The sequence below is a fragment of the Piliocolobus tephrosceles genome, chromosome 10 (genome assembly GCF_002776525.5).
Source record: "Piliocolobus tephrosceles isolate RC106 chromosome 10, ASM277652v3, whole genome shotgun sequence".
Taxonomy (NCBI): Eukaryota; Metazoa; Chordata; class Mammalia; order Primates; family Cercopithecidae; genus Piliocolobus; species Piliocolobus tephrosceles.
Genome location: NC_045443.1, coordinates 47,935,320 through 47,951,736, shown reverse-complemented (window position 1 = coordinate 47,951,736; position 16,417 = coordinate 47,935,320). Strand labels below are relative to the sequence as shown.

Genomic DNA, 16,417 nt, shown 5'->3' with positions numbered 1-16,417 from the left:
GCCTGTAATCCCAGCACTTTGGGAGGCCCAGGCAGGCGGATCACCTGAGATCGGGGGTTCGAGACCAGCCTGACCAACACGGAGAAACCCCGTCTCTACTAGAAAAATACAAAAGGAGCCGGGCGCGGTGGCTCAAGCCTGTAATCCCAGCACTTTGGGAGGCCGAGACGGGCGGATCACGAGGTCAGGAGATCGAGACCATCCTGGCTACCACTGTGAAACCCCGTCTCTACTAAAAAATACAAAAAACTAGCCGGGCGACGTGGCGGACGCCTGTAGTCCCAGCTACTCGGGAGGCTGAGGCAGGAGAATGGCGTAAACCCGGGAGGCGGAGCTTACAGTGAGCTGAGATCCCGCCACTGCACTCCAGCCCGAGCGACAGAGCGAGACTCCATCTCAAAAAAAAAAAAAAAAAAGAAAAAGAAAAATACAAAAGGAGCCGCGTCTGGTGGCGCATGCCTGTAATCCCAGCTATTCGGGAGGCTGAGGCAGGAGAATCGCTTGAACCAGGAAGGCGGAGGTTGCGGTGAGCCGAGATCGCGTCATTGCACTCCTGCCTGGGCAGCAAGAGCAAAACTCCGTCTCAAAGAAAAAACAAAAGAAAAAAGAAACGTAACAGAGTGTTAATAAAATGTTATGCTGCTGTTTTAATGCATTACAAAAACTTTTAAGAATATTTTTGTGTCTACCTCTCTGGAAAAGGAATTATGCCTTATTCTTAATTTTTAAAATTTCCTTGCAAAATGCTGTTTTATGGTTTTAATGATAGTAAACGACAAAAGATAAACTTTTTTAGTACGCTCTTGACAAAGTTGCAAAAGTTTTCTGAAATTTTGCTACTTTGAGATCCCCAATTTAGGGAACTGATTTAGTGGAGAGAGCTTTTCCTATTTTGGGCCCTTTGGGTCGAAGAATGTGATATAAAGCCGAAGATTTACTCTGCTAGACCGTTTTAAGAGGTCACTAACGTTTAGCTATTGACATTCAGCAAACATTATTGATTACCTATTAAATGCTGAACTGGGGAACAACTGTTAAGTCAGTGTTTCGGCATTACTGAAAGAAAAGTGGCCTATAAAGGTAAGGGAGGGGAAGAGTTTCTCAGATATCAGCCTTCGATGATTAACAAAGTCCAACCTCAGTCATTCTGGAATCCGGAATATTGATGGCTGGAAGGCTGGTTGTACGAGTTTACTGTTCTTTGGTGTTTGGGTTTTTCTTCCGTGGACCACAGAATGCTTAACAAAAGTTGATCAGTAAAAAGCAGGGGAGGGGCCGAGCGCGGTGGCTCACGCTTGTAATCCCAACACTTTGGGAGGCGGAGGCGGGTGGATCACCTGAGGTCAGGAGTTTGAGACCAGCCTGACAAATACGGCGAAACTCTGACTCTACTAAAAATACAAAAATTAGCTGGACGTGGTGGCATGAGCCTATAGTCCCAGCTACTCGGGAGGCGGAGACAGGAGAATCGCTTGAAGCCAGGAGACGGAGTTCATGGTGAGCTGAGATCGCGCCACTGCACTCCAGGCTGGGCAGCAGAGTGAGACTACGTCTCAAAAAAACCCCAAAAAACCACAACTCAGTTGACAGAGGAAAAGAAGAAAAAATTGTGCTTGTTCAACACTGCCCCTCAAAAATACTTCTGCCTTTCTCTCTCATTGAAGTGTCATAGCTGTGCCTACCAGTCTTCTGAATTGTGATAACTAGATGAAAAAAAAAGGGGTCTTGATTCTGATGCATGCAGTTTATTTGAATAGTAACTTTCATAAACCAGATGGACAGATCTTTTTTTTTTTTTGAGACGGAGTCTTGCTCTGTCGCCCAGTCTGGAGTGCAGTGGCCGGATTTCAGCTCACTGCAAGCTCCGTCTGCTGGGTTTACACCATTCTCCTGCCTCAGCCTCCCAAGTAGCTGGGACTACAGGCCCCCGCCACCTCGCCCGGCTAGCGTTTTTTGTATTTTTTAGTAGAGACGGGGTTTCACCGTGTTAGCCAGGATGGTCTCGATCTCCTGACCTCGTGATCCGCCTGTCTCGGCCTCCCAAAGTGCTGGGATTACAGGCTTGAGCCACTGCGCCCGGCCAAGATCTTTAATTTTAGAAGCAAGGAAAGTGAAACAAAGAAACTTAGGGCCATGGCCGGGCACGGTGGCTCAAGTCCATAATCCCAGCACTTTGGGAGGCCAGGGCGGGCAGATCACTCGAGGTCAGGAGTTCAAAACCAGTCTGGCAAAACCCTGTCTCTACCAAAAATACAAAAAATTAGCTGAGTATGGTGGAGCACACCTGTAATCCCAGCTACTTGGGAGGCTGAGGCAGAAGAATCACTTGAACCCAGGGGGTGAAGGTTGCAGTGAGTCGAGATTGTGCCACTGCACTCTAGAGTGGGTGACAGAGCAAGACTCCATCTCAAAAAAAAAAAAAAAGAAAGAAAAAGAAAAACTTAGAACCAAAAGTAATTTTTTTTTTTTTTTTTTTTGAGACAGAGCCTCTCTCTGTCGCCCAGGCTGGAGTGCAGTAGCAGGATCTTGGCTCACTGCAACCTCTGCCTCCAGGGTTCAAGTGACTCTCCTGCCTCACCTTCCTGAGTAGCTGGGATTACAGGCACTCGCTACTACTTCCGGCTAATTTTTGTAATTTTAGTAGAGATGGGGTTTCACCATGTTAGGCTAGTCTCAAACTCCTGATCTAAGGTGATCCACCTGCCTCGGCCTCCCAAAGTGCTGGGATTACAGGCGCGAGCCACCGCCTCCGGCCTAAAGTAATGTTTCTTAAAAATAAACTGGGCAAGCCTGTGGTAGCACCACTTTGGCTCCTCTGGCACACTTTGTTGTTGTTAGAAAAGAGATGTGGCCAGGCGCATTGGCTTGCGCCTGTAATCCCAGCACTTTAGGAGGCTGAGGTGGGCGGATCACCTGAGGTCAGGAGTTCGAGACCAGCCTGGCCAACGTGGTAAAACCCTGTCTCTACTAAAACTACAAAAATTAGGCAGGCGTACTAGTGCGCATCTGTAGTCCCAGCTACTCAGGAGACTAAGGCAGGAGAGTCACTTGAACCCAGGAGGCAGAGGTTGCAGTGAGCCGAGATTGCACCACTGCAGTCCAGCCTGGGTGACAGTGCAAGACTGTCTCAAAAAAAAGAAAAAAACTAGCCAGGTGTGGTGGCGTTCACCAGTAATCCCAGCTACTCGGGAGGCTGAGGCAGGAGAATCACTTGAACTCGGGAGGTGGAGGTTGCAGTAAGCTGAGATCACTCCCCTGCACTCCAGCTTGGGCAACAGAAGGAGATTCCATCCCCCCTCCCCAAAATAAGAGAGGTTATAATGAAATGAATTTAATAAGACTGCCTATCCCATAGGGTTTTGTAGACTGAATTACTTTGATACATGTAAAGTTAGAGCTGTGCCTAGTACATAGTAAGCACTAAATAAATGTAGGAATTTTTTTTTTTTTCTTTTGAGACGGAGTCTCGCTCTGTCGCCCAGGCTGGAGTGCAGTGGCCGGATTTCAGCTCACTGCAAGCTCTGCCTCCCGGGTTTACGCCATTCTCCTGCCTCAGCCTCCCGAGTAGCTGGGACTACAGGTGCCCGCCACCTCGCCCGGCTAATTTTTTGTACTTTTTAGTAGAGACGGGGTTTCACCATGTTAGCCAGGATGGTCTCGATCTCCTGACCTCGTGATCCGCCCGTCTCGGCCTCCCAAAGTGCTGGGATTACAGGCTTGAGCCACCGCGCCCGGCGATGTAGGATTTTTTTAGACGGTCTTGCTGTGTCGCCCAGGCTGGAGTACAGTAGCGCACGATCTCAGCTTACTGCAGCCTTGACCTCCTAGGCTCAAGCTATCCTCCCACCTTAGCCTCCCAAGTACCTGGGACTACAGATGTGCAGCACCACGCCCAGCTAATTTTTAAAGTTTTCTGTAGAGATAGGGTCCCTCTGTGTTGCCCAGGCTGGTCTCGAGCTCCTGAGCTCAAGTTATCCACCTTAGCCTCCCAAAGTGCTGAGATTGCAGGCGTGAGCCACAGAGCCTGGCTGGAACCTTCTTGATGTTGGTCAGAGCAGCCTGCAAGTTTCACGCTCCTTTCTAAGTCCCCAGGTAGTGATGGTGACTGAAGCTCTAAGGGCAGAAGAGTCAAACCCTTACCCAGAAAAAGTAAATCTGTTCACGTGAGAACAAAGCACTGGCCCTTCTACGATGAAAGAAGCCCAATGTTGTCAACTTGCTGTGAAGTGGCCTAGTAGTCTTCTGAAGAAACAGTGCAACATTGGGAGCTCACTGTTGGTCTCTGTCAGTGTTTAGTTGAGGTTTCAGAGACAGTAGTTGTTAAATCAGTTTTAGCAAGTAGGAGGACATGCATAGCCTCCACCTCTGCCACTGTGGCTGCTCGATTCATATGCTCATTGTGCCAGTTCCAAGAAGTCGATAGGTGGCTGACATCAACTAGCCAAGTCCAACCCAGGCTGGAGTGCAGTGCTGCGTTCTTGGCTCACTGCAACCTCCAACTCCCTGGTTCAAGAACTCTCCTGCCTTCTGAGTAGCTGGGATTACAGGTATGTGCCACTCCACCCAGCTAATTTTTGTATTTTTAGTAGAGACGGGGTTTCAGTATGTTGACCAGGATGGTCTCGATCTCTTGACCTCGTGATCTGCCTGCCTTGGCCTCCCAAAGTGCGGGGATTATAGGTGTGAGCCACCACACCCCACCATGAATTTCCTTTAATTTGGATCTCGTTCAATTTCACAGCGTTTTTTGGTTTTCAGTGTATGAATTTGCACTTTGATTAAATTTGTATTTATTTATTTATTTATTATTTTATTTTTTTTGGAGGCAGGGTCTCACTCTGTCACCCAGGCTGGAGTGCAGTGGCACCATCTTGGCTCACTGCAATCTCCGCCTCCCAGGTTTAAGCAATTCTTGTGCTGCTCATTGGGAAGATCTCCCTTGAGATTCTTGTGCCTTAGCCTCCCGAGTAGCTGGGATTACAGGCGTGCACCACCATACCTGGCCGATATATATATTCCTGGAGCCTATAAAGGTGAACCCACTGGGACTGGCTGGCGGAAAAGAGGAAGATTTGTTCTAGAAGGAACTGTCTGAGGGATGATAAAGATTTCTATACAAAGAAAGGGAGTAATCATCACTTGTTGAAAACATTGATTTTATTTTTTCCAGGTCTGAGTAAAGAACAAGGTGTATAAAAAATGGTAGGTATCTGTTTAAATATTTAACTGGTTTTATAATAGCAACCTTTTGCTCTTAGGTTACATAGTGTTAAATATTGTGTACATTTATATTTTCCAATCCAATAAGAACTTTATATATATATATATATATATATATATTTTTTTTTTTTTTTTTTTTTTTCTGAGACAGAGTCTTACTCTGTTGCCCAGGTTGGAGTGCAGTGGCGTGATCTCAGATCACTGCAACCTCTGCCTCCCAGGTTCAAGCGATTCTCCTGCCTCAGCCTCCTGAGTAGCTGGGATTACAGGCATGCACCACCATGCCTGGCTAATTTTTGTATTTTTAGTAGAGACGGGGTTTCACGATGTTGGCCAGGCTGGTCTCCAACTCCTGACCTCAGGTGATCCACACGCCTCAGCCTCCCAAAGTGCTGGGTTTACAAGCGTGAGCCACCACGCCCAGCTCTGATTTTTCTATTTGTAGTAGAGATGGGGTTTCACCATGTTGGCCAAGCTGGTCTCGAACTCCTGGCCTCAAGCAATCCACCCACCCCAAGGTGGTGGATTTTGGTGGGAAGGGATTACAGGTGTGAGCCACTGTGCCCAGCCTGTGTGTTTTTTTTTTTTTTTTTAATAACACTGTTACAGAAGAATGTCAGTTTACTCCAGGACACTTCAGTATTCCTGAGGAATAAGCACAGTTTCTCTTTTCCTCCCACTAGGATGTTGTCAGGTGAAGTCACTGCTCCTGCTCTTTGACATATTTTCCATGTAGATGATAGGGACCTGGAAATCATGCTGATAGTTGGAGTAAGCCTTTCCTAATCCGATGCCAGAACTGAAGGCTAATGGCCACACTCATCTTTTAAAGAAGGTAAGTAGGCCAGGCGTGGTGGCTCACGCCTGTAATCCCAGCACTTTGGGAGGCCGAGGTGGGCGGATCACCTGAGGTCGGGAGTTCAAGAACAGCCTGACCAACATGGAGAAACCCCATCTCTACTAAAAATACAAAATTAGCTGGGCGTGGTGGTGCATGCCTATAATCCCAGCCACTCGAGAGGTTGGGGCAGGAGAATTGCTTGAACCCAGGAGGCAGAGGTTGCAGTGAGCTGAGATCACACCAGTGCACTCTAGCCTGGGCAACAAGAGCGAAACTCAGTCAAAAAGGAGGGAGGGAGGCAGGAAAGGAGGGAGGGAAGGAGGGAAGGAAGGAAGGCTAATTCAAAACTAGTACTTATCATCATGGCCTCATCTGCCAGGCACCAATCTCACTTCCTGCCAAGCTTCCACTCCAGCATCTCCCCACCCATGGCTTTCTATCTCATTTAATTTATTGAATACTGTACTGAAAGTGGAAAACAGAATGATTTTATGGGTACTCAAAAGTATGGTTTCTACTGACTGCATCACTTTTGCACCATTGTAAAGTTGAAAAATTGTAAGTTGAACCATCATAAGTCAGACTGTATTTTATTCCTTTTGATGCTATTTCAAATGTAATTGTTTTATGTATTTTATTTTTGGAAAGTTCCTTGCTAGTGAAAGAAATAAAATTGATTTATATTGCTCTTGTATTCTTCAACCTTGTGAAAGTCACTTATTCCTTTTTTTTAGTGTTTTCTTAAATTTTAAAAAATTTTTGTAGGTACATAGTAGGTGAATATATTTCTAGGGTACATGAGATGTTTTGATACAGGCATGCAATATGAAATGAGCACATCATGGAGAATGGGGTAACCATCCCAAGCAGTTATCGTTTAAGCTACAAATAATCCAATTATATTATTTAAAAATATACAATTAAGTTATTGACTATAGTCACCCTATTTATTCTAGTTGCGTATTCTTGTACAAGCCATTTTTTCCGTGAATAGAGATAGCTTTTATTCCTCTTTTCCTCTGGATGCCTTTTATTTCTTTTTCTTGCCTAATCACTCTGGATAGACCTTTAGTACAACATTGAATAGAAGAGGTGAGAACAGACTTTCTCTTCCTTTGTTTCCAATGTTAGGGAGAAAGAGCATTCAGTTTTTCGCTGAATTAAGTGGAGTGTTACTGAGTTTTTCACAGATGGTCTTTAACAGATTTAGAATTCACCTTCATTTTTTTTTTTTTTCCCAGAAATGCAGTCTCACTATATTGCCCAGGCTGGTCTCAAATTTCTGGGCTCAAGCGATCCTCCTGCCTCGGCCTCCCAAAATGCTGGGATTACAGGTGTGAGCCACTGTGCCAGGCCCACCTTCATTTTTGAAGACAGTTTCACTGGATATAGAATTCTGAATTGACAGTTTTTAACTCCTAGCAGCCTCAATGTATTCTATGTTCTGCTGGCTTCCATAGTGTTTAATAAGAAGTTGGCTATCATTTGTATCATTGTTACCTGGTATGTAATATGTCATTTTCCCAGGCTGCTTTGAAGACTTTTGCTTTATTTAAGTTTAGCAGTTTGCCCATGACTCTGCCTAAGTGGTTTTCTTTATATTTATACTGCTTGCTGCTGCTTGAGCTTCTTCAGTCAGTAAACGTATGTCTTTCCAAATCTGGGAAGCTTTTGCCATTATTTCTTCACATATTTTTATGTCCCGTTCTCTCTCTCCTCCATCTGGAACTCCAATTACAATAAGTTAGACCACTTAATATTTTCCTACAGGTCTCTGAGGCGCTATTTTTTTCTCCAATCTTTTTTCTCTTTGTTCTTCAGATTAATCTATTGATCTATCTTAAAGTTCAGTTATTCTTTTTCACCTGAGGTCAGGAGTTCGAGACCAGTCTGGCCAACAAACCTCATCTCTACTAAAAATACAAAAACTAGCTGGGCGTGGTGGCAGGTGCCTGGAATCCCAGGTACTCAGGAGGCTGAGGCAGGCAGAATTGCTTGAACCCGGGAGGCGGAGGTTGCAGTGAGCTGAGGTTGCACCACTGCACTACAGCCTGGGCGACACAGTGAGACTCCATTTCAAAAAAATAATAATAAATAAGTAAATAAAATGAAATAAAAAAGTTTGTCCAAATTTTATAATTTCTATCTTTAGGAAGGTTAATCTGACCAAGTTACTTCATGATTATCATAAGCTAGAGACTCTTGTTTTCTGTTCATCTTGTCTTCAATGATCTTGTCAAAATGTTTTTAGATTATCCTGTATTTTCTCCATAGATTATCATTTTATCTCTAAATATTAATGTTTTTGTTCTTTTGTATCTAATTCATATAGCTCACTTATTTTTCCCTAACTATGCTAGCTATAATCTCATCTGAGACCCAGACTAGGATAATTTGAAGACTGGGCTCAGCTGGGACTATTGACCAAAGCACCTAAACATAGTGCCTCTTCAGAGCTTGGGCCTCTTACAACATAGCAGCTGGGTTCTAAAAGGGAGCATCAGGAAAGTCAGCATTTTAAGCCCAAGCTGCTGCTCATCCACGCCAAAAGTCATGCACATCATTTCGGCCACATTCTATTGATCAGACCATATTTGAGGGGAAAGGACTGTACTTCTTGATGAGGGAATGTCAGGATAACATTGCAAAGAGCACATGGGATGGAGTGTAATGTGTGAAGATATATTGGAAAATGCAGTCTCCACATTAGCAAAGCAAACCCAATGGTATATAAGAAATAAAGATGATCAAAAGGGGTCAAATCAAGGATGGTTCAATATTAGAAAAATCTCTGGCTGCTACAGATGTGTAAAGAAATTAGTAAAATCTATTTATATAATACATCTTAACCAGCTTAAAGGAAAAAACTATGTGATCATCTCATAGATCCAGGGGGAGGAAAAAGATAAACTTCAACACTCATGCAAAAAATCCAGCAAGCATGGAATAAACTTTTTTTTGAGATGGAATCTCCCTCTGTCACCCAGGCTGGAGCGCAGTGGTGCAATCTCAGCTGACTGCAACCTCTGCCTCCGGGTTCAAGCAATTCTCCTGCCTCAGCCTCCTGAGTAGCTGGGATTACAGGCGCCGGCTACCACACCCGGCTAATTTTTGTAATTTTTAGTAGAGACTTCACCATGTTGGCCAGGCTGGTCTCCAACTCCTGGCTGCAAGCGATCCACCTGCCTCAGCTTCCCAAAGTGCTGGGATTACAGGTGTGAGCCACTGTGCCCAGCCAGAATAGATTTTTTTTTTTTTAAGTTAGGTGACGGAGTCTTGCTCTGCCGCCCGGGCTGGAGTGCAGTGGCCGGATCTCAGCTCACTGCAAGCTCCACCTCCCGGGTTCACGCCATTCTCCTGTCTCAGCCTCCCGAGTAGCTGGGACTACAGGCGCCCGCCTCGTCGCCCGGCTAGTTTTTTGTATTTTCTATTAGAGACGGGGTTTCACCGTATTAGCCAGGATGGTCTCGATCTCCTGACCTTGTGATCCGCCCGTCTCGGCCTCCCAAAGTGCTGGGATTACAGGCTTGAGCCACCGCGCCCGGCCGATTTTTTTTTTTTTTAAGATAGGTTCTCGCTCTCGTCACCCAGGTTGGAGTGCAGTGGCGCAATCTCAGTTCATTGCAACCTCCGCCTCCTGGATTCAAGTGATTCTCCTGCCTTAGCCTCCCAAGTAGCTGGGATCACAGGTGCCTGCTACCATGCTCAGATGGTTTTTTTTTTTTTTTTTTTTTTTTTTTTGATTTTTAGTAGAGATGGGGTTTTACTGTGTTGGCCAGGCTGGTCTCAAACTCCTGACCTCAGGTGATCCGCCCCCGACCTGCCTCCCAAAGTGTTGGGATTACAGGCATGAGCCACTGCATGTGGCCTAGACTTCTTTAACTGATAAAGCATATCTATCAATATACAGTAAAAAGAATACACAATGGTGATACTTCAGAAGCACTACTAGAAAAGTCAAGACTATGAGGAGGATACTCACTTTATATCACTTTCTACTCAGTTGTGGTTTATGCCACTAAGTTGGGGTGGTTTGTTACACAGCAATAAATAACTGAAACACTGAGATTTTTATTTTTATGAGACAGGATCTCACTTGCTGCCCAAGCTGGAGTAGTTGCACAATCATGGCTCACTGCAGCCTCAAACTCCTGGGCTCAAGTGATCCTCCACCTTCGTCTCCTGAGTAGCTGGGACCACAAACGCATGCTATCATGCCCAGCTATTTATTTATTTTTCTTAGAGATAGGGTCCCATTAAGTTGCCCAGCCTTGTCTCCAACTTCTGGCATCAAACCATCCTCCTACCTTGGCCTCCTGAAGATTACAGGTGTGAGCCACCATGCCTGGCCTAGATTTTATCATTTTGTATCTTTTCTTTTTTTTTTTTTTGAGACGGAGTCTCGCTCTGTCGCCCAGGCTGGAGTGCAGTGGCTGGATCTCAGCTCACTGCAAGCTCCGCCTCCCAGGTTTACGCCATTCTCCTGCCTCAGCCTCCCGAGTAGCTGGGACTACAGGCGCCTGCCACCTTGCCCGGCTAGTTTTTTTTTTTGTATTTTTAGTAGAGACGGGGTTTCACCGTGTTAGCCAGGATGGTCTCGATCTCCTGACCTCGTGATCCGCCCATCTCGGCTTCCCAAAGTGCTGGGATTACAGGCTTGAGCCACCGCGCCCGGCCATTGTGTATCTTTTCTTAAGGGAGATTGATTTAGAATTTTTAAAAACTGCCTTAGTGTGACTTTGGTATCTGACTTATACTAATTTGGTAAGATTAGTTGGATGGCTTTTTCTTTTATATATGAAAAGAGGATTATTTTTTGCTTTGTGAGCTGAGTGTGGTAAAATTCAGATTTTCTATTTCTTGAGTGAATTTTCAAAGTTACATAATTTTTAGAAAATTATCCATTTCATTTAAAACAGAAATTTTCTGAAAAAATAATCCCTTGAAATAGAAGCACAAGTGCTGTATCTGTAGTTAGTTATGTTCCCTTTGGTGTTTCCTACTTTTTGTGTACATGTGTGCATGCCTTTTGTTAAATGGGTTTTACTGTGATTAGAATATTTGTAAGAAATCAGTTTCTGGTTCTGTTGAACCTTTTTTTCTGTTTTCTTCCTTTTTAATTAATGTCTGCTTTTGTCTTTGTTATTTTCTTCTTTCATCTTTCTTAGTGGGTCTTTTTATTCTTTTTCCAGATTCTGAAACTGAATACAACTAATTCATTTTGTTTGTTCTTCAATGCTTGCACTGTGAACTCCCTCTTACCTGCTTCTTTAGGAACCACCATCATTTCCAAAGTCTATGTTCTGCTTTGTCAGGTCTGTCTGACCATGGGAGTTATTTATAGAAATGATCCCAGAAATGAGTGTTCATCTTTGGAGACTGAGAATGGAGATTCAGAGAAGTGAATGAGGTCATCAGGTAGACTTTTATTAATAGCAACTTCTATTAGGATCTTGCTTGTACTCAGTTTTATTTGAAAAAGTGTGCTTCCTCCCTTGCTGCCAATCCTTCCACCTGCTCACTGGAGTCCGTCCGCTCCAGCTTCCTCAGTGACAGTGACCTCGCTTTGTCAGTTGTCCCTTATTGCTATATTTAGAAACTTTCCCTCTATTCCAGTTTTTTCTCCTGACACGTTTATTTCTTCCATCTTTAAAACAGCCCCCCTTGATTTTACATCCCCCTTCTAACTACTGTCCCCTCTTTCTCCTTCCTACTTGCAGTTACAGATAAAGCCTCTGGAGAGAGGCCTCTGTTCAGTCTCACCTCCCAGCAATTCTCTCCTGAACCAGTTTTTAGGTTTCTGCCCATACAGCCACACTAAAACTCTCTCATCAAGGCCACCAGGGACTCCCTCATTGCCAGGTCCAGCACATGCCATCCAATCCCTGTTCTACTCAGCTTTGTTGTGGCCGTTGGGTTTTTGAGCACTCCCTCCTCTTTGATTTTGTTTTTGAGACGGAGTCTCGCTCTTTCGCCCAGGCTGGAGTGCAGTGGTGCGATCTCGGCTCACTGCAACCTCCGCCTCCTGGGTTGAAGCGATTCTCGTGCCTCAGCCTCCCGAGTAGCTGAGACTACAGGTGCCTACCACCATGCCCAGCTGAATTAGTATTTTCAGTAGAGACCGGGTTTCACCATGTTGGCCAGGCTGGTCTTGAACTCCTGACCTTAGGTGATCTGACCGCCTCAGCCTCTCAAAGTGCTGGGATTACAGGCATGAGCCACTGTGCCAGGCCCTCACGAATCTTTAAATGCTCTTGTTCGCCATGATTCTGATCCTTTTCTCACTCTACATGTTCTTCCTTGGCAATATCATCCACTTTGAAATGTTGTCTCCTATATCTACAGTTTTAGGCCAGAGCTCTCCTGAGGCAAAGACCTCAGTATTCAGCTGTCTGTTGAACCTCTTCACCTGCATGTTCCACAGCACCTCAAAGGAACAGGACCAATATGGAACACAGTGTCTTCCTTCCCAAATCTGTTCCTCCTGTTTTCTCCCCTGCCTTGGTAAATGGCCCCACATCCACCTAACCCCCAAGCCAGAAATCTAGGAGTTATTTTGAATTCCTTCTTCCTTACCCTGAATATTCAGCAGTTGTAATCTTTTTTTTTTTTTTTTTGAGACAGAGTCTCACTCTTATTGCTCAGGCTGGAGTGCAGTGGCACAATCTCGGCTCACTGCAATCTCTGCCTCCTGGGTTCAAGTGATTGTCCTGCCTCAGCCACCCTAGTAGCCAGGATTACAGGTATGTGCCACCACCACACCCAACTAATTTTTGTATTTTTTTTTTTTTTTTTTTTTGAGACGGAATCTTGCTCTGTCGCCCAGGCTGGAGTGCAGTGGCGCAATCTCGGCTCACTGCAAGCTCCGCCTCCCGGGTTCACGCCATTCTTCTGCCTCAGCCTCCCATGTAGCTGGAACTACAGGTGCCCGCCACCACACCCAGCTAATTTTTTGTATTTTTAGTAGAGACGGGGTTTCACCATGTTAGCCAGGATGGTCTTGATCTCCTGACCTTGTGATCCGCCCGTCTAGGCCTCCCAACTAATTTTTGTATTTTTAGTACAGATGGGGTTTCATCACGTTGATCAGGCTGGTCTTGAACACCTGACCTCAGGTGATCCACCTGCCTCAGCCTCTCAAGGTGCTGGGATTACAGGTGTGAGCCACCGTGCCCGCCAGCAATTGGAATCTTAATGCCACTGAAGTTTTTACGCATGGCCTCTCTTCTCCATTCTTACTGCCTTGGTTGAAGTACCTTGCTCTATGTCTTAGTCTGTTTTGTGCTGCTATAACAAGATACCTGAACCTGGGTAGTTTATAAAGAACAGACATGTATTTCTCACACTCCTGGAGGCCAGGAAGTTCAACATCAAGGCACTGGCAGGTTGGCTTGTGTGGTGAGGGCTGCTCTCTTTCCAAGACAGTGCTGTGTTGGTGAAGGGCAGAAGGCAAGCGAGTCAAGTGCTGCTGCATGAAGCCTTTCATAAGAGCTCTAACTCCATTTGTGAGGGAGAAGCCATCATGGCCTAATGACCTCTTAAAACCATCACCTTGGCCATTAAGTTTCAACAGAAGAATCTGGAGGGAACACATTCAAATCATAGCACTCTATCACTGTGGTCAATGCAAAGGTCTCCCAACTAGTCTTTCCAGTTTTATCTCCTTTTCGCTATCCATTACAATCTCTGGCTTTATTTCCCTTTCCCTATCCATTCCTATCTTACTGTTTTTTCTTAGAGACAGGGTCTTGCTCTGTCACCCAGGCTGGAGTGCAGTGGTGCAATTGTAACTCATTGTAGCCCTGAACTCTTGGGCTCAAGAGATCTTCCACCTTGGCTTCCCAAAGTACTGGGATCACAGGCGCGAGCCACCACGCCCAGCCCCAGTCTATTTTCTATGTGACTGCCAGAATAATATTCTACGTTGCAAATCTGAGCATGTTATCCCCCTGCTTTAAATCCCTCATTAACTCCTCTTTACCCCTTTGTTAAAAGTCCAAAATTCTTAGGAAGTACAAGACCCTCAGTGATCTGTCCCTGGCTCAAGCCTCCATAATTATCTTTTACTTTTCTCCCCTCAAACCTTGCATCCTTATCTTAGTCCTTTTCTGCTGCTATAAAAAATACCTAAGCCTGGATAATTTTATTTATTTATTTATTTTTTTGAGACGGAGTCTCCCTCTGTCCCTGGGCTGGAGTGCAGCGGCCGGATCTCAGCTCACTGCAAGCTCCGCCTCCCGGGTTTACGCCATTCTCCTGCCTCAGCCTCCCGAGTAGCTGGGACTACAGGCGCCTGCCACCTCGCCTGGCTAGTTTTTTGTATTTTTTAGTAGAGACGGGGTTTCACCGTGTTAGCCAGGATGGTCTTGATCTCCTGACCTCGTGATCCGCCTGTCTCGGCCTCCCAAAGTGCTGGGATTACAGGCTTGAGCCACCGCGCCCGGCCAAGCCTGGATAATTTATAAACAGCTTAAATTTACTGCTCACGGTTATGGAGGCTGGGAAGTCCAAGATTAAGGTGCTGGCAGTTTCACTGTCTGGTGAGGGCCTGGTCTCTACTTCCAAAATGGTACCTTAAATGCTGCTGCTTCTGGAGTGGACGAACACCATGTCCTCACATGGGGGGAGGGACAGAAAGGCAAAAGGGCCTAACCAGTTCTCTCCAGTACTTTTAAAAGGGCAGGCCGGGCGCGGTGGCTCAAGCCTGTAATCCCAGCACTTTGGGAGGCCGAGATGGGCGGATCACGAGGTCAGGAGATCGAGACCATCCTGGCTAACACGGTGAAACCCCGTCTCTACTGAAAAAAAAAAAAAAAAAAAAAAAAAAACTAGCTGGGTGTGGTGGCGGGCGCCTGTAGTCCCAGCTACTTGGGAGGCTGAGGCAGGAGAATGGCGTAAACCCGGAGGCAGAGCTTGCAGTGAGCTGAGATCTGGCCACTGCACTCCAGCCTGGCAGTAATCCCTTCACCAGTCCACAGCTCTCGTAACTTAATCACTTCCCAAAAGGCCCCACCTCTTAATACTATCACATTGGCTCTTAAGTTCTTTTTTTTTTTTTTGAGACGGAGTCTCGCTCTGTCACCCAGGCTGGAGTGCAGTGGCCGGATCTCAGTTCACTGCAAGCTCCGCCTCCCAGGTTTATGCCATTCTCCTGCCTCAGCCTCCCAAACAGCTGGGACTACAGGTGCCCGCCACCTCGCCCGGCTAGTTTTTTTGTATTTTGTTTTTTTTAGTAGAGACGGTGAATTGTTAGCCAGGATGGTCTCAATCTCCTGACCTCGTGATCTGCCCGTCTCGGCCTTCCAAACTGCTGGGATTACAGGCTTGAGCCACCGCGCCCGGCCCCTGCTCACTATCTTATCTGGCTGTCTCATCCTCTGAAATCCAGGTCAGAGGTTTCCTACTCCTCACTATCCTCCCTTACCATCAGACTATGTGCCTCACCTGCCTGCTCTCACAATGCATGTCTGTTCTTAACCCTTGTATTGTATTGTGATTGTTATCCTATATCTCCTTGAGGGCAGTGACTTGGTATTTTTTTTCTCTCTGGCTTCAGTTCTTATCACAGTGCTTAGTTGGTAGGCATAAATGTCTATGACATGAAAAAATGTTCTCAGCTGCCAGAGTAGTCTGGAGCAATGAAATAATTCAAGGACCATTTTCGGTGTTTGAATACATGCACAATTTGATGGGCTCCCACCAAGTTTCTTGAAACCAGGAATTAGAAGAGCAAATGAAATATCATTTTAGGAAAGCTAAAATCCAGCCTAATTATAGATTAGAAACAATTCAAGTTTAGGCCAGGCGTGGTGGGTCACGCCCGTAATCCCAGCACTTTGGGAGGCTGAGAAGGGCAGATCACTTGAGTTCAGGAGTTTAAGACCAGCCTGGCCAACATGATGAAACCCTGTCTCTACTAAAAATACAAAAATTAACTAGGCATGTTGGCACATGCCTGTAATCTCAGCTACTAGAGATTACTTTGGGAGAATCACTTGAACCCAGGAGGCGGAGGCTGCAGTGAGCTGAGATCAAGCCACTGCACTTCAGCCTGGGTGACACAGCGAGACTCTGTCTCAAAAAATTAAATAATAAAACAACTACCAAATACTACATGGGTGGGAGGAAGACTAAACTATAATTATTACCTTGAAAAGTCCTGACAACAGGCTCCTTAGTTTTCAAAGTGACACCCTGATTCCCTGACCTAGTATCCTTTAATAGCACTGACTCTGGATCTCTGTGCTCACTTTCCTTAGACCACCCCAGCTATCAATGGGTCTCACCATCTAAAGTTACATTTAAAATCTATCAATTCCTTAGCCTCCACCCAATGTGTGAAGGATTAAACAGAAG

General features: G+C 45.5%; 1 non-coding gene across 1 annotated transcript; it reads left to right on the top strand.

The window, feature by feature from the left end:
• Positions 1-5,013: 5,013 nt before the first annotated feature.
• LOC111542105 lies at positions 5,014-5,095 on the top strand. Its single transcript, XR_002731448.1, has one exon. It is a non-coding gene; the product is annotated as a small nucleolar RNA SNORD22 (small nucleolar RNA).
• The last annotated feature ends 11,322 nt before the right edge of the window (positions 5,096-16,417 follow it).